The sequence below is a fragment of the Equus caballus genome, chromosome 29 (assembly GCF_041296265.1).
Source record: "Equus caballus isolate H_3958 breed thoroughbred chromosome 29, TB-T2T, whole genome shotgun sequence".
Taxonomy (NCBI): Eukaryota; Metazoa; Chordata; class Mammalia; order Perissodactyla; family Equidae; genus Equus; species Equus caballus.
In genome coordinates, this window is record NC_091712.1 from 13726020 (window position 1) to 13752336 (window position 26317).

The window sequence follows — 26317 nt, forward strand, 5'->3', positions numbered from 1 at the left end:
TCTCCAACTCCTGCCAAGGGGGGCATAGGCTCCTGAGCCCATCCAGCAGGCTGAGAGGAAGTCAGGGATGCATCACTCCCAAACTCTTAAGGCTGAGCAAGCTCTCTTCATTAAGACAAATCTTGGTGCTTCAACCAGGTCATTGTTTAATGAGAAAAGAGATAAATGCTTGAAATCTCACCACGGATTCAGAGTCAAAAGCCAAGACGGCAAGACAAAATATCTTCTTACAGACAATAAGCTTTAAAAATATCGACGAACTCCTGTGTAGAGCAGAGACCTACCAGATGAGTCAGTGGATAGAGACCAGAACTTCAGAATTAGTCACGCAGGGTGGCACGTGAAACTGCATTGGAGCATGGGCTGTGCAGCTGGTGTCCATTATAGTTCAAGGGCTCTTTCAATAAAGAGAAAGAAACTGAACGTCTTTCTAGTACTGTGTATCCCACCCTACCTCTGATTGTGCCTTTCCTTATTTAAAAAAAAAAAGGCAGAAGTATTTATTCAATAGCATTTTAATAAAATAACAGAAGTCAGAATTTATATATTAGATTTGGTCACAATAATATGACCTAGGAAATGATTCTCAGTCAACGATTGAGGAATTACAAAAGGAGGCTTATTAATGTCCACTTTCAGAGAAAGTGACAGACCTGCCTTCCGCCTGGAATGCAAAAAGTACGTGACTCTTCTCCTCTCTTGGGAGAGATTCTTGAAATCTCTACTGACCGTTGACTTCCGAGGAAAAGATCATCTTGGTCCCCTAAGTTTGCTCAGCCTTCTTCCTTGGTGTCTCAGCTAGCACTCCTGCCTACCGGCTGAACCCGAGTCCTCATCATTTATTTTTACGTTTACACACACCCCTAATTAGTGGTAACCTCAAGCTAGACGGACTCTGTCCATTTTCTTCGTATTTGTCTTTGTCCTCCAGATGTGGCTTCACACACCATGCACTCGCTAACAAACCAGAAAAACAGTCTGGACTGTAAGTATGATGCATTCATATCATCACCTGGAAAGTCCTCTCGCAGCTCCCCTTATCTATTCCACATGTCCACTCACCCTACCAATGTAAGCACGAGAGAGCTGAGAGAAGACACGGAATAAACCAGAACCAAAATTCGCTGCTCTCTGCGAAATAGCTCACACCCTAACTGCCTTATTAACCATGACTTTTGTTTGGGTTTCCTGCTACCCTTTATTGATAACGACAAACTTTACTGATAATGACAAGTTAAATCAACCAGGCTACAGTATTTTGAATTTTAAAAATTCACAGGATAGAATAAAAAACTAGTAAAGGAAATCAAAAACAAGGGACAATAAACAACCATAATCTCTTACTGTCACTAACATGGGTGGAATTTGTCAAAAAGCATTAAGTAAGCATATCTCCATCCTAATTAACCAGTGGGTGTGCAGCTTTCATCATGAGACATAATATATTGAGGGGTGCAGCAGAGAATCACTACGACTAACAGGGAATGTCATATTAAATAGAGCGATATTTATACATATTATATATTACATTTATATATACCGTATAACCAAAATGTCACGTTATGTAGGCCATTTTTAATGATCTAAAGAAGGAAGGAAGGGAAAAAGGAAAGAAGGAACCAATGAACAAATGAAGGAAGATTGGTCTACAGCATTGCTTGGTACCTCATCGCAGGTGATGCAGAGAGCTGGTCTCCCGGTCCCCACTTCACTTTTCTTTCCAGTCCATCCTCCACATGCTGCCAGGGTAACCACAGAAATAAGCCTGATGATTCCACAGCCCCCAACCCCAGCCTGTAATCTTTCTGTTGCGTGCAGTGGTGGCTTTCAATTCTTTTTGACAGTGGCTCACAGAAAGAAATACATTTCATGTATAAATCCAGTACATATATACATGTGCACACGCACACACTCACACAACTAAAAAATAAATTTCATGGAGAACAGATTGGTGGTTGCCAGGAGCTGGAGAGTGATAAGGGGTGGGTGTGGCTATAAGAGGGTAGTCTATGGGAGCCCTGCAGGGATGGTAGAAGTCTGGATCTTGATTGTGGAGGTGATGACTGAGGCCAAACATGCAATGGAATCACATGGATCTCTACACGCACACTCAGACAAATGTGTGCAAAACTGCTGAAATCTGAATAAGCTCTACAGGTTGTCAATTTTCTGGTTTCACTATTGTATTGCAGTTGTGTGGGATGTTAGTATCAGAGGAAGCTGAAGAGGGATACAGGGACTTCCCCGTACATTTCACAAACAACACTTTACCTCAGTAGAGTATTCTATTTTCTATTCTCTTCCTTTGTGTGTGTGTGGGTGTGTATCTTAATGCAGGCTGTAACCCATCGAATTATTCCATGACCCATGACCAGATTGTGAGACCCAAAATTGAATACTGACCTAGAGAAGAAAATTCTAATTATTTAGCATGATCAGGGCTCAGCCTTTCTATTTTCATCGCGCACCACTGTCTTTCCATCAATCTTATATTCTAGTCACAAGACATCCTTCACCAGCCCCCAACCTTTGCCCTTTGTGTCTTGGTGCAGGGTCTTGGTCTCCTTGGAACATTCTTCTCCTTCTTCCAGGCAAACAGTCATTCTTCAAAAGAAGCTCAGTACCTGTTTTCTGACACCTTATCCACCTGATACATACTCTCCTCTGAGCTCCCTGAGCATCATGTCCACCCCTCTGCAAATTTCATCTTACAACAATGTTGGACCTTGCCATTCAATGTTGAAGAATTCATGCTGGACACTACGGTTTGCTCAAAGTTGGGTCCCAAGTTCTTGGGCAACCTTGGGATGTACTAGTCTCTCAATAAAAGCTGAACTAACAAAGGAATGAATGATGGAGGTGAGAAATGCGTTTTGCTTCTGACTCAAAACTAGTAGGACAAACTCTACGAGTGTCTTTGTGTATTTTAATAATATTTGGGTTTATCCTGGTAATAAAAATATGTAGAGAATTTAGAAATATAGACAAGTTAAAAACTAGAAAAGAAAACCATCATTAACCCCACTCCCAGAGATGATCACTACTAATATTTTGATCTTTCCTTAAAGTGTTAAGCACAAAATATACATAAACAGACACATTTTATAAAGTTCAAAACACAATAATTATATGACTTTATGTCACTGTTTCTTGACTTACCATCTATTTTGAGCATTTTCCATGTCATTCAGTATTCTTTGAAAAATCATTTCCAAAAACTTCATTATAGGGATGGACTATAATTGTTCTCCCATTTGAACACCCAGCTTGCTTTCAGCTTTTGTCACTATAGATAATGCTGCAGTGACTGTCCTGGAACATGCATTTTTCGTAAAAACTCTCTCACATCATTGTGTAAACCATATTTTTATTTTGGTTAGTTTCATAGACACAAAAATAACGTTAGTTTGCCTGGGTTGTTGGAGAATAGGCGTTGGGGTGCCAGGAGCGCAGACTCCCCGACACATGTCACCGCGGTCAGGCCTCACAACAGTGTGACCAAGGGTGTATGGGTTGGCTTCCTGTCATCTGCACACTTGCTCTCCTTTTCGTAATGTTGGTGAGAAAGTTCTTGGAATAATAAACATTCTTCGGATTACACAGGACAACACGAAGGCCCCTCAGCGTCTGCGACACCCAAACGCGCCCACGGCAGAGACCCCCCATTTCGCTCTTGGCGCGGCTCTGTTCGCCACCACCGCACAGGCCAGGGCCACCGGGCGCCTTCTCCCGGCGGCTCTCCCCACCCGCGCGCCTCCCGCCCGCCCCTAGTCCCCTTCTCCAGGGCAGCGGGTGAACAGAGCCCTCTCCAGCCCCTCGCTCCGCGGGGACACGCCCTGGGCCCGCTGCCCTCCGGCCCGGGAGCGCCCCCACAGCGCCCTCCCTCCGGAGCGCCTGGCCTTCTCCTCCCAGGGCCACGCCCCAACGCCACCTCGCTCCTGGTAAAGGGACCCAGGGAAATCCTGCCTTGGCTTTAAGAGTGCTGACAGGAGTGAGGACAGGGTTCTGGCCCGGGGGTCGCCGGATGAGGCCAGGCACAGCACGGGAGGTCATCATTTCTCCATGAGTTCCTTTGCCCCCAAATGGGGGTATTCGTAGCTGCCTGAACAGAAGGAGAGCGGCAGGAGGTCACCGTGGTGACCCGGCCCTGCAAATCGGCCGCGCGCACCGTCCTCCCCCGCGTCCCTGCGCGCCGCCCCGGCCGGCCCCTCCCCTCGGGGTAAACGCGCCTGGGAGCAAAGGCTGCAGACGCAGACCGGAGGCACACGCTCACAGCCCCCGCGACTCTGCTGCCCAGCACCCGCCTTCTCCATGGGGTGCTGGCTGTCATTGTGCCCACAGGTAAAAATAGCTCCACTTTCAAGCCTCACCACAATAAATTAGGACAAGGGTTAGAGGCCAAGGTTCTCGCAGAGGAAGCCGTGGCAGCAACAATGGGATGGCCCCTCAGACCAAGGGGAAGTTGGTCCTGGGGAGAACCGTCACTAATCTGCCTCCAGTCGCATCATCAGGCTCTGACAGCACCACCACCTAAAGACTAGGTGCATGTTCCTTGATACTGAACGGGCTTTGAAAAATGAATATGTGCAACAGAATCTATTTATCTTGGGGGCAAATGAATATCATTCTAGTCAGTGTTCAAAAGACACTATTTTTTAGCCTGCAGTCGCATGGTTAAGGGAATGTGACGTGTCAAGTCAAAGTCTTGTGCATGCAGGGCAACGCTCTTTTCCAGTGACGTAAGGTAATTACGAACAGAAGGGCCGCCCTCCTTCAAGTCCAGCAGGGGCTCAGCTCTGACAATTCATGTTGGTCATGTCCACTCAGAAGGACAAAATCATTCGATGGGTGGTAGACAGATATGCATTATTCACAGGGGCATCTTCAAAGGAATTCCATAAATTATAGGTTTTCTGAACCTGAAAGTTCCAGTGAGCTGGCAGTGAATGCCAGGGGCGAAGAGGTGTAATCAGTGTGAATATTCTTCCTGGTTTTGTTTCCCTTATAGGCGCTGCACTTTATGCCCCAGGAAGAAGTGCTGCCTTGGTGCCTTCTCAGCTCTGCTCTCCTCTTCCCAGAGACCACCTGGTTGGCTGCTCCTTGATCCTGGCTGCACATTAGTATCACCCTAGAGCTTTTTAGAATCCCAGCGCCAGGGTCACACCCAAGAGATTCTTCACTGACCTGGAGAGGGTCCTGGGCATCAGTATTTTTTCCATCTCCACAGTCCTTTCTAGTGTGCAGACAGGGTTGGGAAACAGTGAACCAATCAGTGTAACTCCTTAAGAGATTTGCATAATTTTTAACAAGTTGAGAAAAATTCAGGCATATTCTTCAGGAATAACTTTCCCAGTATACTTAGATTCCAAATAAGCAAACCACAGTCCATTTAATTCAGGTTCTTCAGAGAAACAGAACCAAGAGAGGAGAGAGAGAGAGAGAGGATTATTTTTTTTCCTTTTTCTGATTGTGTTTTACTGAGTTCATAATAGTTTACATCATTGTGAAATTTCAGTTGTGCATTATTTCTTGTCTGTCACCACATAAGTGCTCCCCTTCACCCACTGTGCCCACCCCTTACCCCTCGTCCCTTGGTTACCACTGAGCTGTTTTCTTTGTCCATGTGTTTGTTTGTATTCCACATATGAGTGAAATCATATGGTGTTTGTCCTTCTCTGTCTGGCTTATTTTGCTTAACAGGATGCCCTCAAGGTCCATCCAAGTTGTTGCAAATGGGATGAATTTGTCTTTCTTTATGGCTGAGTAGTATTCCATTGTGTACATAAGCACATCTTCTTTATCCAATCATCAGTTGATGGACACTTGGATTGTTTCCATGTCTTGGCTATTGTGAATAGTGCTGCTATGAACATAGGGTACATATGTTACTTTGGATTGTTGATTTCAAGTTGTTTGGTTAGATACCCAGTAGCGGGATAGCTGGGTCATATGGTAGTTCTATTTTCAGTTTTTTGAGGAATCTCCATACTGTTTTTCATAGTGGCTGCACCAGTTTGCATTCCCACCAGCAGTGCATGAGGGTTCCCTTTTCTCCACATCTTCTCCAACATGTTATTTTTAATCTTAGTGATGATAGCCAATTTAACAGGTGAAGGTGATATCTAAGTGTAATTTTGACTTACATTTCCCTGATGATCAGTGATGTTGAACATCTTTTCTTGTGCTTATTGGCCATCTGTCTATCTTCTTTGGAAAAATGTCTGTTCATCTCCTCTGCCCATTTTTTGATCGGGCTGTTTGTTTTTTTATTGTTCAGTTGTGTGAGTTCCTTATATATTATGGAGATTAATCCCTTGTCAGATATATGATTTGCAAATGTTTTCTCCCAGTTGGTGGATTGTCTCTGTTTTGATCCTGATTTCTTTTGCCTTGCAGAAGCTCTTTAGTCTGATGAATTCCCACTTGTTTATTTTCTCTTTTGTTTCCATTGTCTGAGAAGACATGGTATTCGAAAAGATCCTTTTAAGTTCAATGTCAAAGAGTATATTACCTATATTATCTTCCAGGAGTTTTATGGTTTCAGGATGTATGTTCAAGTCTTTGATCCATTTTGAGTTAATTTTTGTGTATGGTGTGAGATAATGGTCTACTTTCATTCTTTTGCATGGGGCTGTCCAGTTTTCCCAACTCCATTTATTGAAGATACTATCTTTTCTCCATTGTATGTTGTGGCACCTTTGTGGAAGATTAGCTGTCCGTATATGTGTGGTTCTATTTCTGGGCTTTCAGTTCTGTTCCATTGATCTGTGTGTCTGTCTTTGTACCAGTACCATGCTGTTTTGATCACTATGGCTTTATAGTACATTTTGAAGTCAGGGATTGTGCTGCCTCCAGCTTTGTTCTTTTTGCTCAGGATTGCTTTAGCAATTTGTGGTCCTTGTTTGCCCCATATGAATTTTAGGATTCTTTGCTCTATTTCCGTGAAGAATGTCATTGGGATTCAGATTGGGATTGCATTGAATCTGTAGACTGCTTCGGGTAATATGGACATTGTAGCTATGTTTATTGTTGTGATCCATGTGCACGGAATCTCTTTCCATTTCTTTATGTCATCATCTATTTCTTTCAATAATGTCGTATAGTTTTCATTGTATAAGTCCTTCACCTCCTTGGTTAAATTTCTTCCTAGATATTTTATTCTTTTTTTGTGATTGTAGATGGAGTTGTATTCCTGAGTTCTCTTTCTGTAAGTTTGTTATTAGAGTATAGAAATGCAACTGATTTTTGTAAGTTTATTTTGTGCCCTGCTACTTTACTGTAGTTGTTAATTATTTCTCACAGTTTTCAGATGGATTCTTTAGGGGTTTCTATATATAAGATCCTGTCATCTGCAAACAGCCAGAGTTTCACTTCCTCACTCCCTATTTGGATTACTTTTTTTTTCTGCTTTGTCTCCCCAAGCCCCCCCACCCCCACCCCGTACACAGTTGTATATCTTAGTTGCAGGTCCTTCTAGTTGTGGTGGATTACTTTTATTCCTTTCTCTGCCCTAATTCCTAGTTGCTCTGCCCAAAACCTCCAGTACCATGTTGAATAAGAGTGGTGAGAGTGGGCGTCCTTGTCTTGTTCCTGCTCTCAGAGGGATGGCGTTCAGTTTTTGCCCATTGAGTATGATGTTGGCTGTGGGTTTGTCATATATGGCCTTTATTATGTTAAGCTAATTTCCTTCTATCCCCATTTTGTTAAGAGTTTTTATCATAAATGGCTGTTGGATCTTGTCAAATGCTTTCTCTGCATCTATTGGATGATCATGTGGTTTTTTTCCTCAATTTGCTGATGTCTTGTATCATGTTGATTGATTTGCGGATGTTGAACCATCCCTGTGTCCCTGGTATGAATCCCACTTGGTCATGATGTATGATCCTTTTGATGTATTGCTGTATTCAGGTTGCCAATATTTTGTTGAGGATTTTTGCATTTATGTTCATCAGCAATATTGGCCCGTAGTTTTCTTTTTTTGTGTTGTCTTTGTCAGGCTTTGGTATCAGAGTGACGATGACCTCATAGTATGTGTTAGGAAGCATTCCGTCTTCCCTAATTTTTTGGAATAGCTTGAGAAGGATAAGTGTTAAAGAGAGAGGATTATTTTAAGGAATTGACTCATGTGATTGCGGAGGCTGAAATCTACAGGGTAGGCCAGCAGGCTGGAGGACCAGAGAGGAGTGGCTGTTGCCACTGGAGTCCAAAGCCAGCCTTGAGGAAGAATTCCACCCTCCTCAAGAGACCTCAGTCTTTTCTCTTAAGGCCTTCTCATTACAGAAGGGTAATTGGTTTTACTTAAAGTCTACTGTTTTAATGTTAATCAATCTAAAATGTTCCTTCACAGCAACATCTCGATTGGTGTTCGACCAAACAACCGGGCACCATAGCCTAGCTAAGCTGACACATAACATTAACCGTCATAGTAAACTTCAATGGATGTATCTGGACACCACAGGATAACTCAGCTCTGTAGCCATCCAGAAAAGCGCTTCAAATCCATGCTACTTCAACTCTTCTCTAACTATTTAAATTATTTACTGAGGAATAATTAGTTAATGTTTGCATCTCCAAAGGGGACAGGAATGGCTACTACTCAGTGGTGGACACCAATGGGACTGGAGAGTGCTGGGGAGCAGTGTAGGAAGCACTTGAGGTGGAGGTCCTTGGATCAGTTGTAGAGAGAAGATTGACAAGATCTCAGACAAACAGATGCGTGAAGCCAGGCCCCAGCGTCTGCTGTGATTTAGGAGACCCCAGGTGGGGAGCTGCAGGCAGGAGCAATCCCCAACACAAGAGTCAATGCAGGCAGATGGGGCGGAGGGGCAGGAGGACTCTGTACCAACTCTGAAGGGAGAAGCCAGAGCCAGGCTGGGAACTCTTGCCATGACAATCCTTGTCATGTCTGAAGTATATCCTCAACACAGTGGTAGACAAATACCAGTTTATCCTCCAGCTGTACGAGTAAAGTTTAGGACTTAATACCAAGTTGAAATAGAAGATATGTCAATCCAGGAACAAGTTCATTGTGTTCGATACTGTCCACTATGTCATGGAAGATGTCTCTGGCTTCCAGCAGGAGATGGAGCAAGAAACTGGAGAGATGGAGAATCATGAGGATGGGGAATACATTCCCCACAGTCCCACCCTGCAGGGTGGCCACAGGCTGGCTGACAGTGTCCCTCCACCAAAGGTCCTGCCAGTGACCTTCTCCACACAGCCCTCTTTCTCTTTCTCTCCAGGCTCAGGCTTGCGCAGGTGCACATTGTCATTTGTCCTAGGGGATTCAAGTCAGTAAGGCTAGGGTCAGGGCAGAGGTGGGTCCTGAGGGCAGTGGAAGGTATTTGGCAGAAGGAATTTGTAAGAGTCCCCTCCATGCCCATGCCTTTGTCAGTGGTTCCTCTTCCCCAGCAGGATGTTGACTGATACAGGACCATTTACTGTGAATGTGAGACTGGAGCTGCATCCACCTGGCCCCGGGTTCGGTCCAAACATGAATTATCCATCTCGTTTCAGAAGCAAGGCCAATATACTTACGAGCTAAAGCCAGAGTGTGTCTCTGTCGCATCCCACCTGTGTGAACTTGGAAAGGTCGCCCCTGGGCCTCAGGGTCCTCATGGGTAAAGAGAGTTGTTGACAGAACTAAATAATTTAATGCATTTAAATCACAGAAAAATGCCTAGCATATAAACACACTTCATAAATCTAAGTCAGTGGTTCTCAAAATGTGTTCCACAGACTCCTGAGGCCCACAAGACCCTTTCAGGAGGGTCATGTGGTATAAACCTTTTTCATAATAACACAAGACATTGTTTGCCTTTTTCATTCTGTTGACATTGCACTGATGGTGCAAAGCAGTAGCGGGTAGAACTGCTGACACCTTCACGTGAATAAAGACTTCACATGCTACTGGTGCTCGCTCGTTGCAGTCTTCACTGCCACACAGTCACCGTAAGAAAAAGTCAGTGTCACATAAGACCTTAAGAATGTCCTTGATGTGATGAAGAAATAAATTTATTAATTTTATTAAATCGCAACTCAGGAGTGCATGTCTTTTTAATATTCACTGTGACAAAACAGAAAGTATGCATACAGCACTTTGGCTGCATACCATAGGAGGTGAAGGACTTGTGCAACCATTCCAACTGTGGGCTGAATACGTCACTTTTTCATGGAATAGATTTTTGCCTGAAAGAACTATTGACAGACAGACCATGGTCCTTCAGACTTGGATATTTGTCAGGCATTATCTCTAAAATGAATAACATGACCTTGTCACTCAAGAAAGATGAATGACAGAACTTACCAATGATAAAGTTCAAGCTTTCAAAAGAAAACGAGAACGCTACAGAACTTATATCTGCCTCCATGAGCTTGACAGCTTTCCAGTAGGTGGAGACTTTTCTAATGAGATGGAAGGACGATAGAGCAAATGTGATCTTTTGATATTGTTTAATGGAGTATGTTAGCATTGGGAAGATCTGTACAACTCATTGAAACAATATTTTCCAAGTGACCAATGTGTGAAGTTACCAAATCGCATCCAGGTGAAAGATCCGCCCACAGCGCACAATGGAGCGATGGGTTACAATGCAGCGGGTGTGAAAAGTTTACTGACGTGCTTTCAGATCCTATAATTGCAACTAACTTTTAAGAAATTATTTCTTGTCAAATTCTAGTGCAATATCACAGAAAAATATTCACAATTATTTGAAAATGCTATTAAAATATTTCTCCCCTTCCTAACCACATATCTACACGAGGCCAGATTTCCTTCAGCTCTTTCAGTCAGAACAACATATTGCAACAGATTGAATGCAGAAGCAAATAAAAGAACCAGCTGTCTTCTATTAAGATTTGCAGAAATAATGCCACTCTTCTCACTAAAATGTTTTAGAAAATATAATTAATTTTCAGAAAAATGTTATTTATTTTAACTTGAAAGAGATTTATTTTAAATAAAGAAATAAATGTCCCCAATTTCTCATTTTTAATTTCTAATCTAGTAAATACTGATAGAAAGTACCCACATAAATAAAAATTCTTTGACGTGTTCAGTGAGTTTTAAGAGTGTAAAGGGATCGTGGGACCATGAGGCTTGAGAACTAGCGACCCAAGTTCTCATTATTGCGCAGCTCAGGCTAGACTGGGAGAACGCCCCACCAGAGTCGTATTCCATTTCCGCAGCATATCTTTGTTCATATTGGCCCCTCAACTTGCTCTCCCCATTTCTCTTCATCCACCAAATCCTGCCCGTTCTTCCAGTCACATCTGAAGTGTCCCGGTGTCCGAGCTCTTCCCAGGACCTCTGAGAGGCACGCCTCTCCGCCCCGACTTCCGCTGCTGTTCCGTCTGTGCCTCGGATTATCCAGTGTCACAGGTCTGATCGCACCAACTTGATTGTAAAGGCTTTGAGAGCAGAGGCTCTGCTCAGTAACTCTTTCTCTTCCTCTATCCAGCACATGGATACATATCTCTGCATAATTTAATTGAAAGGCGATCATCCAACTTCAGTGTCTGCCTCAGAACAGATCACGAATAGGCATTTGCCACACAACTTCCGCCTTAGAAATGGACCTTCTCTCGTAGCCCCTAGATTTTCATCTTTGAGTAAGATTTCTATTCACAATTGTTCTTTGATCTCAGGACTTTCCTTAAAGTGGGCTGATCTTAGCTCAATAAATGCTAACTGCGGAAGGGAGCATAGCTGATCCTGGTTCTTCATGATTAAACACTTTCTAAATAGATCTCCCCGAATCTCAGGACCACTTGCCTTCCCTGAAGGAGCTATGGTCACAGGGAGCATCTTCTTAAAGCCGGATGAGACATGAGAATAACTATGTAAATACATGTAGGTTAAAAAAAAGAATTTAGAAAAACCACAAACATGATAATAATTTATTAAAACGGTGTGATTATGGATGATTTTTGTTCTGTTTCACAAATTTTTTGTAATATGATTTGTGCTAATTTTTTATAATTCCATTGTATCTTTAAGATCTAATTGTACATTTCTTAAAGAGGATTTGTACTGGTGGGGATTTGTGATTGCATGTATCCAAAACCAACTGTAAGAACTGTATGGCATATGAATGATATTCCAATAATGCTGTTATAAAAAAAAGAAACATGTCCACCATAGTACTATACAAAATGATAGCATATGAAAGGGCCACAAAAAACTTACAGTAAATTCAATGCAACGGGGTAAATGAACAATGATCTCCATTCACGTAAAAAGAAAACTATTTTCTGTGTTTTGAAGATAGTGTTGAAAAGGCTCAGCTCCTCTAACTACATCATATGGCAGCAGATATCTCAGCTTACCACCGCCGCTCCTTTTAGTTATTCCAAACCCTGCCCGTTCTTCGAGGCCAATTCTAAGTTCCTACTCTTCCATGGAGTGACAGAAGTCCTTTTCTGCTAAAACAATCACCTCCCAATTGACTGAAATACATATATTTGCAAACATTCTAGAATCAAAATAAGCAAATGTTAAGATGAGAAGAGTAACCCTGATGCCAAGTGCATCTGTTCAAGAAACAGTATGCCAGAACTTGGTGTTAAGCAGTTAGCAGCCAACAGGAGTATGTTTCAACCACTCATGGTCTACTTGGAATTATGACCGAATAGCTCACTGTATTCACCTGGAGCAAATAGACTCCAATTCAGGTCCCACCTTCTCTAACTCCTGGCCATGTAACCTTGGGTCAAGTTACTCAACTCTCTAACCTAGAGTTGCCTGAACTGCAAAATGGTAATAATAACAGCACCTACCTCTGGGGGTTGCTGTTGGGATTACATGAGATAAGGCACATCAGGTAATCAGCCAGTGCCTTATTCATAATCACTTGATAAATGTTAGCTATGATTATTATACATTGACCTCAATTCAGATTTCAAGCTTAATTCTTCATATAAAGTAATCATCACCTCTTCCAATACTCCTAGTTTCAGCATGAGTAGCAGGCAACAGAAATTTACCCAGCTAACAGTTAAGTAGCTACTTAATATTAGAAGATAATTCAGCTATTAGTTAACTTGTCGTTAAAATAAAATGAGCTGAAGGTGGTTTTCCTTGTTTTGTCCCAACTTTTAAATGACTCACATAAAATTCAGTTCTGTGAAATGGTTACATCAAGCATTTTTATGGCAGAGCTAAAATACAAGGACAAAGATTTGATCCCTCCCTTAGAATATCGTACACAGGCAAGCAGGAAATATTACAACTCTGGCTTAGGAAAAGGAAGAGGAAATGAACTGGCATGCTGGGGAGGGAAGCAGGGACCAATCACAAATAAGGCACCACAGCTGCGAACACCTCAGAAGTGTTCCGAAATGTTCTTCACCGCTGAGAGAGGAAATTTGAGCTGACGTGTTATTTTCTGAGCTGTTTATTAATGCACTGACTGGGGAAGAGGCAGGAGCAGCCTTCAATCCCATCCCTCCACTCAAAGTCATGTCTTGTCACCAGCCCTCCTTGCTTGCTGGGAGGAGAAAGGGAAAACTGAGATTCTGAAAAAGCTGTTAAGAACAGCTAAGAAAAGAAGAAACCCGATCTTTTGCTTCCTTGCATGAGTATAACAAAGCTTATGCTTTCAGTGGGAGCATCTGAAGTGGAATTTCCATTAATCTTGGGCCAGAAGAAATGCCTTCTGTTCAGCCACCAATCAATCAGCCCAAATGAAGGAGGCAGTTAACGTCTTTTACCAAACCGGACGCTTTGCCTCTGGACTAGTATCAGAGCTAAAGAAATTAATCAGGCATGTACAGACGACGAGCTCCACTATGTAATCTACATTGATGGCTCCTAACTCTGAGGTTGACCAGTTAATGGGAAAAACAGACCAATAAATGATTTGGCCCAAGCCTTACCGAGGGCTAAGAGGTGATCTTCCTAGCATGGTAAAGAGCGTAAATGGTACTTCTACATAACACAGCAGGGTGACCTAAGTCCACCTCCCCATGAGAAAAGGGAAGAATAAAGGCCATTCAAATGCATCATGTGGGATCGCAGTTAGACAGAAAGCAGCATTTACTGACACCAAGAGGTGTTCAAATTTAGAATCAGTTACCTCAGAGCTGATTTTGGCTCCTTCGATTCCTCCTCCTTTGGGTTTTATAAAAAATCAGACTGTTTGGGGTGGCACTCTCCAGCTTCAGCTCCCACTAGAAATGCATTCAAACAATTTTGTCAAATGCACATTGGAATCAACAGATTTAGGGAAGAGCCCATTTCAAACTCTCTGGGACCAAGGACACAGTGCCTGCCCATAGAGCCCACACCTCCACCGAGGCTTGGAGCCAACTGTTTACACTAGAATCTGTGGAATAAATTGGCAGGGCCCTAGATATTTGAAAATTCATTTCAACGAGCATTCATTAAGCAACTGTTACTGCAAAGTACTGTGCCAAGTGCTGTGGGATCAACTGACGAGTGCATTTCCAGTTTATGCCTCCATACAGCCTAAAATCTTATTGGAGAGACAAATATGTGAACAATACAGTAAAAAAGCAAAACTGTGGAGGGAGTGGAATTGGAGAAACAAGCAAATGCTGGAAAATGTAATTGGGATGACTCTCCCTTCCCTCCACCACAGGCTGTCACCTGCTAATGATAGTTGCCAAAGTAAATGACCCAATGGCTGAATCACTGCCACCTTCCTATTATAATTCTGCACATGTCACCTTCCCGCAGAGCCCTTAATCAGCACTTTTCACTTCAGTCACCAGGATTGCAAAGACCTGACTGCAGAACAATTGCAGAAAGTCATTTTTTCACCCTGACCAGTGTGGTTTGGAAAGTTACTATCTTCAGAGAAAGTAGAAGCTCATACAATAGTGCACATTTCCTCTTCAAAGTCTTTGCAAAAATACCTGATATGTATTCAACAGTATTTTGCAAACTACCATATATGAAAATTTTTAATTAGCATATTATAGGATCATATACCTCATCTTTTTTCTTCCCTCTGATCTCTTCCTAGTTGTAATTAAACCAGCTGTGGCTATTTATGCCTTTTTTCATGTTCCAAGAATAACCTTCCCCTCTTTCCATCAGAACCAATAGAAAAAAATAAAGTCTTAACATTGCCTTGGATGAATCACACCAGGATTTTATTTGAGCCCATAATTAAAATCCAGTTTAATCCACAGCAAATAATTAATCTAATCTAGCAGGCCTCAGTGAGAGGCTGCCAGGGCAAATGCTCTTCACAGAGCTGACAGAAATGACTAAAAAGAACTATCCCACCAAGCCCTTCCTCAGCTTCGAAAGGCCCGTAAAACATTGGAACCATCAGGAACTTAGAAACCTCCATTTTATAATCCAAAAGGACTAATAGTAACTAGGCATTAGGCTAGAAGATGCATCACATTTAACCTCCCTGCACTCAGCCGGTGTGCGTCATTGTCCCTCTCCTATAAGTAGAAGATTCAGAAGAAGGGAGTTGGGATTTGAACCCAGCTCTCTTGAACCAGGTCTCTCTAGCCAATGATCTGGTTCCTGCCCTATACTGACTCCCCAGGGGTCAACCAAGTTCACGAACTTTATGTGGCAATGGTGACACCAGGCTGCCCAGTGCTGCTGCCTATTAACCGAGGGCTCTTCCAGTTAGACAGGCTCAGTTCCAGAGATGCAAGTGCCTGGAGGACCGCAGCCTGGCTCCGAGTCCCATGCTGCTGAAAAAGGAGATCTCATGACTCCTATAGGACAGATGCCCCTGTCTTTATTTTTCCCTTTTTTCAGTTTTTATTTAACATTATTTTCTTGATTTCAAAAAATACATAATATTCAGAGCAAAAATCAATTTAATTCTGCTTCCCAGAAGTAACCACTTTTTGGTGTGCATTGGTATGTCTCATTTTAGACGTTCTCTGTGCATTTGTATTCTATAAACACATCTTTTTACACTAACGCAATCATTATCTTTCATCCTGTGATTTGTTTTTTCCACGTAACACGCCTTGGAGCTTTTCCGCATCACATGCATCTAACTCTGTCTGCTTATTTGATGTGTGCTGAGTATCTCGTCATGTGAATGCACCACGACTTCACCAATTCAATTTGTTCTTAGTTCATTGCTATTACAAACAGCAAGGTAGCAAAACAAAATTATAAAAGTAGTAGAAGAAAATATAGGAAAATTTAAAAATAAACACCCAGGCAAAGAAAAACCTATCTTCAACAAGATAGAAAAACCCAGAAAATAAAATAAAAGATTTACAGTCTTGAAACTATAACATTCAAAATATAGGACATTATAAAAAATATAAAATACTTACAATATAAATATCAGAAGGAGGATTACTATCCAGAGTATATAAAGAATTCCTATAAATCAATAACAAAAAAAATGGTACCTGAAAGAAAATACAACTATTGTACATGATTGAATATTATGCTTTCTTTTATCTATTTATCATAATTGGTTACAATAATATATTTCCTAAGGTTGAACCATCTTCATATTCCTGAGCTCAATACATCATAATCGAGTAAGATTTTTCTTTTAACAAATTAGGATTCAATTTCTTGAGTTCTGCTTTTGGATTTGTTCACGAGATTGGAGTATAGTTTATTTGAAGGAAAAATATTTTTATTGATATTTTCAAACTTTTTCTGTTATGGAGGTTTGTGGTTTCTGATTTCCTTTTTTATTCTCTGAGAGTGCCCATTTTTCAAGAGCAGAATTTAATTCGTTCACATTAATTAATATTAATGTTATGTTTGAACTTAATTCTGCCATCTCATTTGTTTTCTATTTAACATTCATTCTTGTTGGTTTCTGTCTGTCTCTCCTTTTTAATTTTTGTTTTTATTTCTTTCACTTGCTTGCTTTTAGTAGTATTGATCAATTTTTCTTTATTCCATTTTTCCCCTCTAGTGGTCCAGAAGTGACAAATCCTGATACTGTTTTTGTAATAGTTGCTTTTAAAATTTTTACCCACAACACTAAGCATGTTGATTTCTGTATTCTCTCCAGCAACAAGAAAGAACCTTAGTGTGTTGTCTTACTCACTCTCCCCTCAAAGCTCCTTGGTCAGTAAGCATCACTGGTCTTAGTTCTGATTGTTACTTCCTTTATATTATGCATCAATGGTGAGTTAACCTTTTTTGTGCCTCTTTGATCACTGCAATGATCCCCATTCATAGATTTATTTTTCACTTCGATGCTATCTATTATTAAATAATTCTTTTGAAGATGGTCAATGTACAGCAAATCCTGGGTCCTGCATGTCTAAGTTGTCTTTACTTCTGCCCATGAACTTGAATGCTGTTTGAGTGCAACATTCAAGGTTGAACGTGTTTCCCCTCTTTTGGTGGGAAGGGAGATAGGGAGAGGGGTGTGCTCAGTCAGCCCATTTGACCCCCTTGTGGAAAGAGCTTCGTTGTCTCCATCCATGAGAACTCTACTGCCAGTGGGCTCCTTGCTCCTCTTCCATATGTAAGTTGTTTCCCTCTGTTTTGCAAACCTGTGCTTTCCCCAGGTTGTCCCCAGCTTTGGTCTTTGCACAGTACTTGCAGCATCCTTTTGTTCTTAAGGCTTATAGCTATCTTCATTCTGTGCAAATTATCTTTTACTATTTCTCCAAATGGTGAAGAGCACAGGCTCTAGAGCCAAACAGCCTGTGTCTGAATCTCCTCCACCGCTCATTAGCTGTGTGACTGTAGGCCAATTCCCCAAGCTTTCTGCTCCTCAGTTCCCTCATTTTAACAGTGGGATTATTCACAGTCCCCGTCTCTTAGAGTTGTTGAGAATCACCTGACATATTCATGATAAACTCTTAGAAAGGTGCCTGCCACCTAGTAAATGCTCAATAATTCACTGCATTTGTTTTCACAGTTCTCTTCTGTTCACTGAATCACTCCCATTCTCTATCTCTGCTCAGTCTTTATTTTTTTCTCCAGGATGTTGGTTTTCCTTGAAGATCTAACAGTCCTTGGTTACTTTTCTGGTTGAAAAGTGAGGTTAACTAGGTTGAGCGCAGATGACTGTCGTGTGTTTTGTCTGCTGTTATGTAGGATTGCTTTCCCCTGAGTATGAGAGCTGCCTGTCCCCACCACCCGCGTCCTCCTGTGCGTGTTTCTCCCCTACCCTTTCCAGCTCCCAGGAGCTCCTCACAAGTTCCCATCCAATCAGAACTTACCCCCAACCCTCTGGTTCTCTCACGCATATATTCTTTCTAAAGACTTCTTTGATGTCATTAAAGGGGCGAGGGGCCGAGGGGAGAGAAGACACCTGTGATCCATTAGCACCCTTGATGCCGGCCTCTTTCTGACTACTTGGCACCTCCCTCCTCTCTGCTCTTTCACCCCCGGAAACCCGTGGCGTGGCTTCTGAGAACTTACTGTGTCCCAAGGTTTGGTTCCTGCACATCTCTTCCCATTAACCTCTTGCTGTCACACGGCGCTTTAACAATAGTGAATTTCTTTCGTTTCTTAAATACAGTCTGCAACTTTCCACCTCTTGGTCTTCATGCTTACTCTTTCCTTTGTCTAATGACTGCTCTTCCTGTGGGTCTCTAATCCTGTTCCTTCTCAGTAAAATGAAGCCTTGGAATAAATTACCTTTAGAAGTCCATCTAGCTCTAAAATAAATAAACTCATTGATATCTGACCACTTTCTTCTTACTTCCTCAGTATAGTTGTGTCACCTATTTTAAGGAAATAGGTGAGAAGCAAATGCTTTTTTTTTTTTTTTTGAGGAAGATTGGCCCTGAGCTAACGCCTGTGCCCATCTTCCTCTACTTTATATGTGGGATGCCTGCCACAGCATGGCTTGATAAGTGGCGTGTAGGTCTGCATCCCAACCGCTATGCCACCAGGCCAGCCCCCAAATGCTTAATTTTTACCTCAGTTTTCCATGTAACACCTCAGACTTAGAGAACTTTTAAATGCAGCCAAAGTATTTCTTAAATGGTGAGTAAGACATTGACATGTCTGCACAGCAGGCAGGCTGGGATTACTGAAACAGTAGTCCAGCCACCCAGTTAACACCTCTTTGCCTTTGGAGCTCTGATAAAGAAATAGTTTCTGACAGAGCCTAGCAAATTTTTATCAATTAATAGAAGAAACCCAAATCCTGACCTTGAATCACAATACTTTTAATAGACATTTTAAACTTTCCTCTGGACACCAGGGGCAATATATCTGAGCATGTGCAGTCTTGCTGATAATAATTTGCCCTCTTGTAGCTTAACACAGAATGCTGGCAGGTAGTATGCTGGCAGGTAGTGGATTCCAGTCACACAGCCATGTCTTCCTGTCCTCCAGGGCTGGAGTCATTTCTGTATCCTGCTGTAAATATCACTTCTCTGGGATGACTCATAGGTCTTCCCAGTCTACCTCTATCCCCCACTCCTCAGCTTGTTTCTTGTTTCCCTTCCCCCAAGAATGCCTTGCTCTCTGGAGACTTAATACCATCGTAATCCCTATGTCATAAAAGACAAAACCTGTCAATAAATGCTGCAGCTGTGGTCATGGAAAGGGAGGAAATTCACTTTAAATGGCCGTCTCTGAAATGAAAAAATATCAGGTCCAGAGGACGTTAAATGCAGTCTGGAAAGAACTTCACCAAAGTCTCACGGGAAGCGGTGGTTTCGCATCGCCGCAAACACTGTGGTTATTGTTCACACTGATGAATAGTTTCAGTTCTCACTAATATGAAATCCCACCAAATGAATATCCTGGAAAACAATCTCAAGCTCCAAGAATAACAGAAGTATGAGTTTACTGTCAGGCTATCTTAGGAGATTCAATCTATTGACCGCTTCATCCCCAGAAGCTGTGGAGACCGGATAATTTATCATCCACACTGGGACAGGTTTGAGAGTAACAGGAGCTCTATTAACACCAGGCCAACAGGCACAAACAAGACTGTCTTGGACATAAGGAATGTATCCTCCCAGAGATAAATACGCGGACGGCAGAACTAAGTCTCTTCATAAATCCCTTGTCTTACTGCATGTTGTGGTTCAAAGGATTAATAAATCCCACTTGCCGTGAGAAAGGAACATTTATTCTTCACTCTTCATGTTTCTGTGAGGAGAGACTTAAACGGGACTTGCCCTTCCTGCCCCTCTTCCCTGTCCCCCACGTCATTTGGCATCAGGTGACAGGTAACTTTTCTAATTAACGAGTCAGTAAAGGAAACTGATCTCAGCATTTTCTGCTCACCCTCCCGGAAGCCATCCTTCCTGCGAAGGGCATGAGCCTGGTCCCGTCTCTGCGTTGCAGTCAGGCCTGCCCTATGGTGGCCGAATGGAGAGATCCAGGGCCCCCAGTGACCAAGGACGTAAGTCCACGTAATCCAGTGGAACGTTTGAACCAGGATTTTTGCTCACAAATCGAGGGCCACAGTCTCCAACTGGCTTTATCAGTAATGAACCTGACTTTAGATCTCTATTTATCTGTCTCCTGTTTCTTAATTCTCAGTTGGTTCTGAACTTGAGAGGGAAGTAGCGTGTGTTACATGTTGACCCCTAAGATCCTCATCTTTGTTGCACTGCTGGCTGGAAACAGAGGCTGAGAAGTATCTCAGGGATCTATAAGAAAGGAAGTAAGCAAGAAATTAGGTGGACAAACATCTTTCATCTTTGATGGTAAAAAAATAGCCTGCATTTTACTTCAAAATTAATTTGAATATAAAATTTTTAAAGGATTCAGCATCATATTAATTTTAAGACACACAAAAAATCCTGAAAAGATTCAGCCATAGGAACTTTTCTTTTTAAGGATATTCCTCTTTAAGGATAGAAAGCTTACCAGGAGTAGTGGAGAGACTATAGAAACATCTTAAAGTAATTCTAAAAGGTGGAAGACTCCAGAAACATCAATCTCATAGATGCATCATCACAGAGAATGTGGCGATACCTATCTTGCACACACACACACACACACCATACACCATTCCGCACACCACTCTGATCATCTGAAATATCAAAACCGATGATCAAAATTCTATCATTTTTCTTTATTTCTAAGGTGAACAATAGCTGAAGTTATAATAGACTTGGAAAGAAAACCTCTCTAATGAGCAGATATGAGAAAGGAGCATAGTCATCACAGTGTGTGATGGTCGTTTCTCCACGTCACATCACAGGGTACAATGATCTTCAAACGACCAGTACTCCTAATTAAATGCTGGCTCGCATGTGGATGGACCTGAGAAAAAATATTTTTAAATTGCTATAGCCATACTAGCCACCTTTTATAACCGTTAACTGTTGTTAAACAAATAATTCCATAATGCAAACTATTAATTTTCAATACAGCATTACTACAAAAGATTACTTCCAAAATAAACTATTTTTGTCAGATTTGCTTCAGATTACTCTAATTCTTTCTTTTGCTTTCTTATTTCTTAGAGTTGGGAATGGCAAATTAATTAGCAACTGTTGGAATTAAGAAGACTTCTAATTTCTCCTGATAAGTTGTGGCAGTTGCACAACTCACATTTTAACCTGCCTGCTGTCCTACCAGTTGGGAGAGCAAATGGCTTGTAGACAGGATCAGTTGGTGCGAGACCTCACCACACACTTTCGTCCAAGTGCTCAAGTAAACTTTGTGTTCAGAGAGCTGCATGTGTTAGTTTCCATAAACCCACCATTAAATTCATACGTTTAAAATGTAACAAGGTTGGGAAAAAGAAGGCAGTGCACGAAAAATAGACTCCAGATTTAGATTTGTGCAATTCTGGGGTACTTATCTTCCCAAGTCTTTATGTTTCTGCTAAAATATTCACCCCTGTTGGTCTAATTATAGCCCCAGAGGAAAATGGAACTCATGCAGTGAGTCAGAGTGCCATGCTCAGAAATTACCCATGTGGAGAGAAACCGGCAAATTTGACTTTTTGCCAGCTTCATCACTGAGCAGAAAACGCATACTTTTTACTGAGCGAAGGTTTGCAAACTTTGCCATAAGCAAAACACATTTTTATTGCCTCCTGAGTAATTTCCCAAGATAGAAAAATATTTCCACCTCGATTTAGAATTTTTGTCTCTCAAAATACTAAAATTCTGTCAAGAGATAAAATACCTAACCCCAAATTAATTTGAGTAACAAGGAAACTACAGGCTAGAGGTGGAGTTTCCACTCTCCTGCATATAATTCTTTTGGAAATATGAAAGATGGGACTTTTGGAAACTCCCAGCATGAACCAGGTACTGTCAAGCAGTTTGGGGGCTTTCCATGACCACAACAAAATATACCATCTGGATTGGGAGGGAGGAAACCAAATAAATTCTCCTGACTCTCAGTGCCCAATGAGTCATATCTGCAATCCTGTGCACACATCACTGCGGCTCACTCGGCAGAACTGTCCCCACCAACCAGCACTCGTGCACACTGTGTATTTGATAAAGGTGCAGGCTGAGGCATGACGGGTGGTCAGAGCTCCCCACTGAGGCTCCGTAAGTCGAGCAAGGATCCCAGAAGCACTTCAGATCAGGCCCTCCATTTCACACGAGGGAAAAGAACCCAACTCTTATACGTGTCTTTCTCTATCACCGTACTATGAAGTGCATGAAGACATAGACCGCGTCTTATTTATAGTCATAGGTGCAAAATGCTGAGGAGGCCCTCACACATAACACATAGTGAGTTCCAATAAATGGTTTCTGCTTTGTTTTGTTTTTCTATGCATGTGTCTTTAATCAATCTTAAAGAGAACATATGAACCTGACTGAGAGAATCGACCCCATATTTTCTGGGGATCTACCCCTCAGAGACTGGCCCCACTAAACAACCCAAGATCATCTTCACAAATGAGTTTTCCAACTCTAAGTTACATCCCTGCCTTGATGGTTTGAACAGAACCCAGGATGATATGATGACTCTACTGACAATAATCCAGATAAAACCAGTAGTGAGGTATGAGCCTCTTCTTACTATACGGGGTGCACCTGAGTCCTGTGTGGCCTCATAGGTCTTGCTGCGTGCTTGAGGCTGTGCATGAGCCACAGCAAGAATGTCCACTCCCAAGAGAACGAATCTGGGAGGTGTGGAGCCATTGCACATCCTGGGGAGGTTTCCACCGTACTTGCAGTGCTCATTTCTGCACTTAGACAACTCAGAGTGGGTGAGAATGTTTCCCAGTATCACTGTAGAAGTGTAACTGGCAACAACCAGAAAAATTTCCAGCTGAATCTTTAGGAAAAATATAACTTCCCTAGAGAGGACAGAGGAGGAGCAAACAAAGGCAACCAGAGGCTCCTTTCTTCTGCACAAGCCAATGCAATTGTCAATCTAGGAAAGAAGCAAGGGAAGCAGATCTCCAAGGGCTCCTCATCCTAATAGATAAAGAGCCTATTCTGAAACAAAAGTAGAAGAGAAAGATTCCTCTTCTACTGATTTCTAAAAAAGAGAGAGGATTGATAAGATTCTCTGTCATCATGAAATTAGCAAAGAGTGGTATTTTCCACAATCAAAAGTCATCTGCAAACTCCCAAGGAGGAGAAAAATCATGGAAGTAAGAGATAATGAATATAGACTATTAGGTCTACCTTCCAGTTCCTTCAGTATGGAAGATATTGATCTCTTTTTCTTAATTTAAAAAAAAAAAAGACAATAAGTAAATCCAGTTTCTAAATATGTCAACAGTCAAAAACTAAGCCAACCTTGATATCAGGTATTTTTCAAACAATTTACGATTTAAGTAATTAGATTTTTGTCTAGACATGGAAGGCATAATGGATAGTTCTACTGCCTGCACCTTCTTAATAAAAGAAAGAGAGAGTTATCATGAAAACCCAGAGATGTTTAAAACTCTAAAACCCATCCTGTCGCGACATCATTTCTCCTGTATATCCAAGTCCATATCCTAAACATTAATTTCTACCAGGAAGTGTGCGAGTTGTATTTCTAGTGATATACAATAAGTTTCTCAGCCATAATGAGAAAAGGGAATGAACTTAGTATCAATGACATCCAAAGGAATATTTGATGTCCCTAGGACAACAAAAATACAAATTATTTCAGAAATTTTTAATGAAGTGATGTGACAGGAATATGTCACCAGAGTACAACTCAGAATGCCACAGCCTGAGCTGAAGCTCAAACTGAATTTATGAGCTTAGCAGCCAAGAAGGAAATAAAAAAGAATTCATCAAGGTTTTTAATGATCATAATTTATATAGTCATGTCACCTTTATATAAAGGAAAAAGTATATACCTCAAGTTACAAGAGCTGAGGTCGAACTTAGAATGATGTTTACTCCATGCTAGACCCTAGAAGAGTCAATTAATAGCAAACATTTATTGAGGAGTTAATGTCTTCTAGACACTTCTCTAATGATTTTATATGTATAGAGTCATCAACACTCAAAATAACCCTATGAAGTAAACATTTTTATTAGCCTCATTTTATAGATCAAGAAACTAAAGTACAAAGTAGTTAAGTAACTTGCAGACAATTGCAAAGCTGATAAGTAGCAGAAGCGGGATTCAAACCAAGGAAAATTCAGACTACAGAGCCCACACTCTCTTTCACCTCACTATACTGCCTCTCAGTTTTTCATTGAGTTTCAATCTCCTCAACTACAAAATGTGAAAAATACCACTTACCTCATTGCTCTGGGGCTGAAATTTGAAATCGTCTTGATAAAGAGCTAAGAGTTACAAAGTTGTAGGACACTATTGATACCTTCATCATTAGCATAACAATATTCATCATATTGTCTAGTAGAAATCCCTGATCAAATCTACATTCTTTGAGGTAGAAAGAATATAGATTGTGAGAGAGGAAGGAGAGAGGAAGTGAAAGAAAAAGGGAAGGAGAAAGCAGGATTAACAGAAAGGACAGCATGCTCTCATATATTCGAGAGAATCCAAAGACGCGCAGCCAGAAAAAGAGATGGTCACAAGAAGGAAAAACATCCTGTAAGAATAGGTAATAACATGTAAAAACACTCATAACACCTTGTTAAGTCAAGGAAGAAAGGATAAAAAGACCGTAGAGTATTATTCTAATGCAAAAGAATACATGTGTTCTTACACATAGAATGCTAGAAGCCTGGAAGAATGGAAGACTGTGCATTAAGATGCTGAATAATGGCACTTTGCTTTAGGCCATGATGGAATAACAGGACCAGACTTACTCTCCTGCCTTAAGCAATTAGAAAACTAGACAAAAATGTATAAAACAACAGTTTTCAAACATTAGACAACAGGCAGTGCAGGACAGTGATCCCTGAAAGAAGGGAAACAAATGAGGTGAGTCCTGGAAATGCCCCAACTTACTGCCTAGAGCGTTGCCAGGTGTCAGTGCCAAAAGGAGAGCCAAAACATAGTCTAGCAGTCTCACTAATTGGAGGAGACAGAGCTCAGAATTTGGGGAGGCTAAGGTAGACTGAATTTACAGGGTAGAGTAGTGAAGAGGTGAGAGCTACATAAAATGAAAGTTTCAAAGATCTGAAGAGGGGTCCCCTTGAGTCATTGGCCTGGTAATATCAGCACATACATGTAGGAGAATTACCAAAGCCAAAGGAGGAACCACCAAAAAGTGGACAGAACAGTCTCTGGAGCACACACAGGGTCAGGAATAGTCCACATTTGCATGATCATAGTGGAAAGTTATGTATAAGTGGCCATCAAATACATTCTGAAAAACAGTATTGCCTTAGGAATGGGAACAAATTAGCCCCAGCCAAAAGGTTGTTCTGGACTCACCTTAAAAAATGCTTAAAAACAATCCTTAACAAAATCAAATTAGGGGCCAGCCCCGTGGCTGAGTGGTTACCTGTGGCTGAGTGGTTAAGTTTGTGCACTCCGCTCTGGTGGCTGGGGTTTCGCCAGTTTGGATCCTAGGCACAGACCTAGCACCATTCATCAAGCCATGCTGAGATGGCATCCCACATAGTAGACCTGGAAGGACCTAGAATTAGAATATACAACTATGTACTGAGGGGCTTCAGAGAGAAGGAAAAAAATAAATAAAGATTGGTAGCAGACGTTAGCTCAGGGTCAAGCTTTGGAAAAAAAAGAAAGTGAGAAAGGATTTTGTTTATAAAAAGAAAGCCAAGTATCAAAACCAGATCCCAGAACAAAGCCCCAAAATGTTTAAAGAAATACAAAAAAAAATCCAACATTCAATAACATCCTACCAAAAACTGCCAGCATTGCAAAGAAGCAGAAAAATAATCAGGAGGCAAAAAATCAATTAAAATCAACTAATAGAAACAGACTCAGAAATGACACATAAGATAGATTGGTAGAGGCAATTAGTATAGTTATTAAAAATATACTCCACATGCTCAAAAAGGTAGGAGGAAGCATATATGATAAGGAGAGAAATGGACAATATAAATAATAACCAAA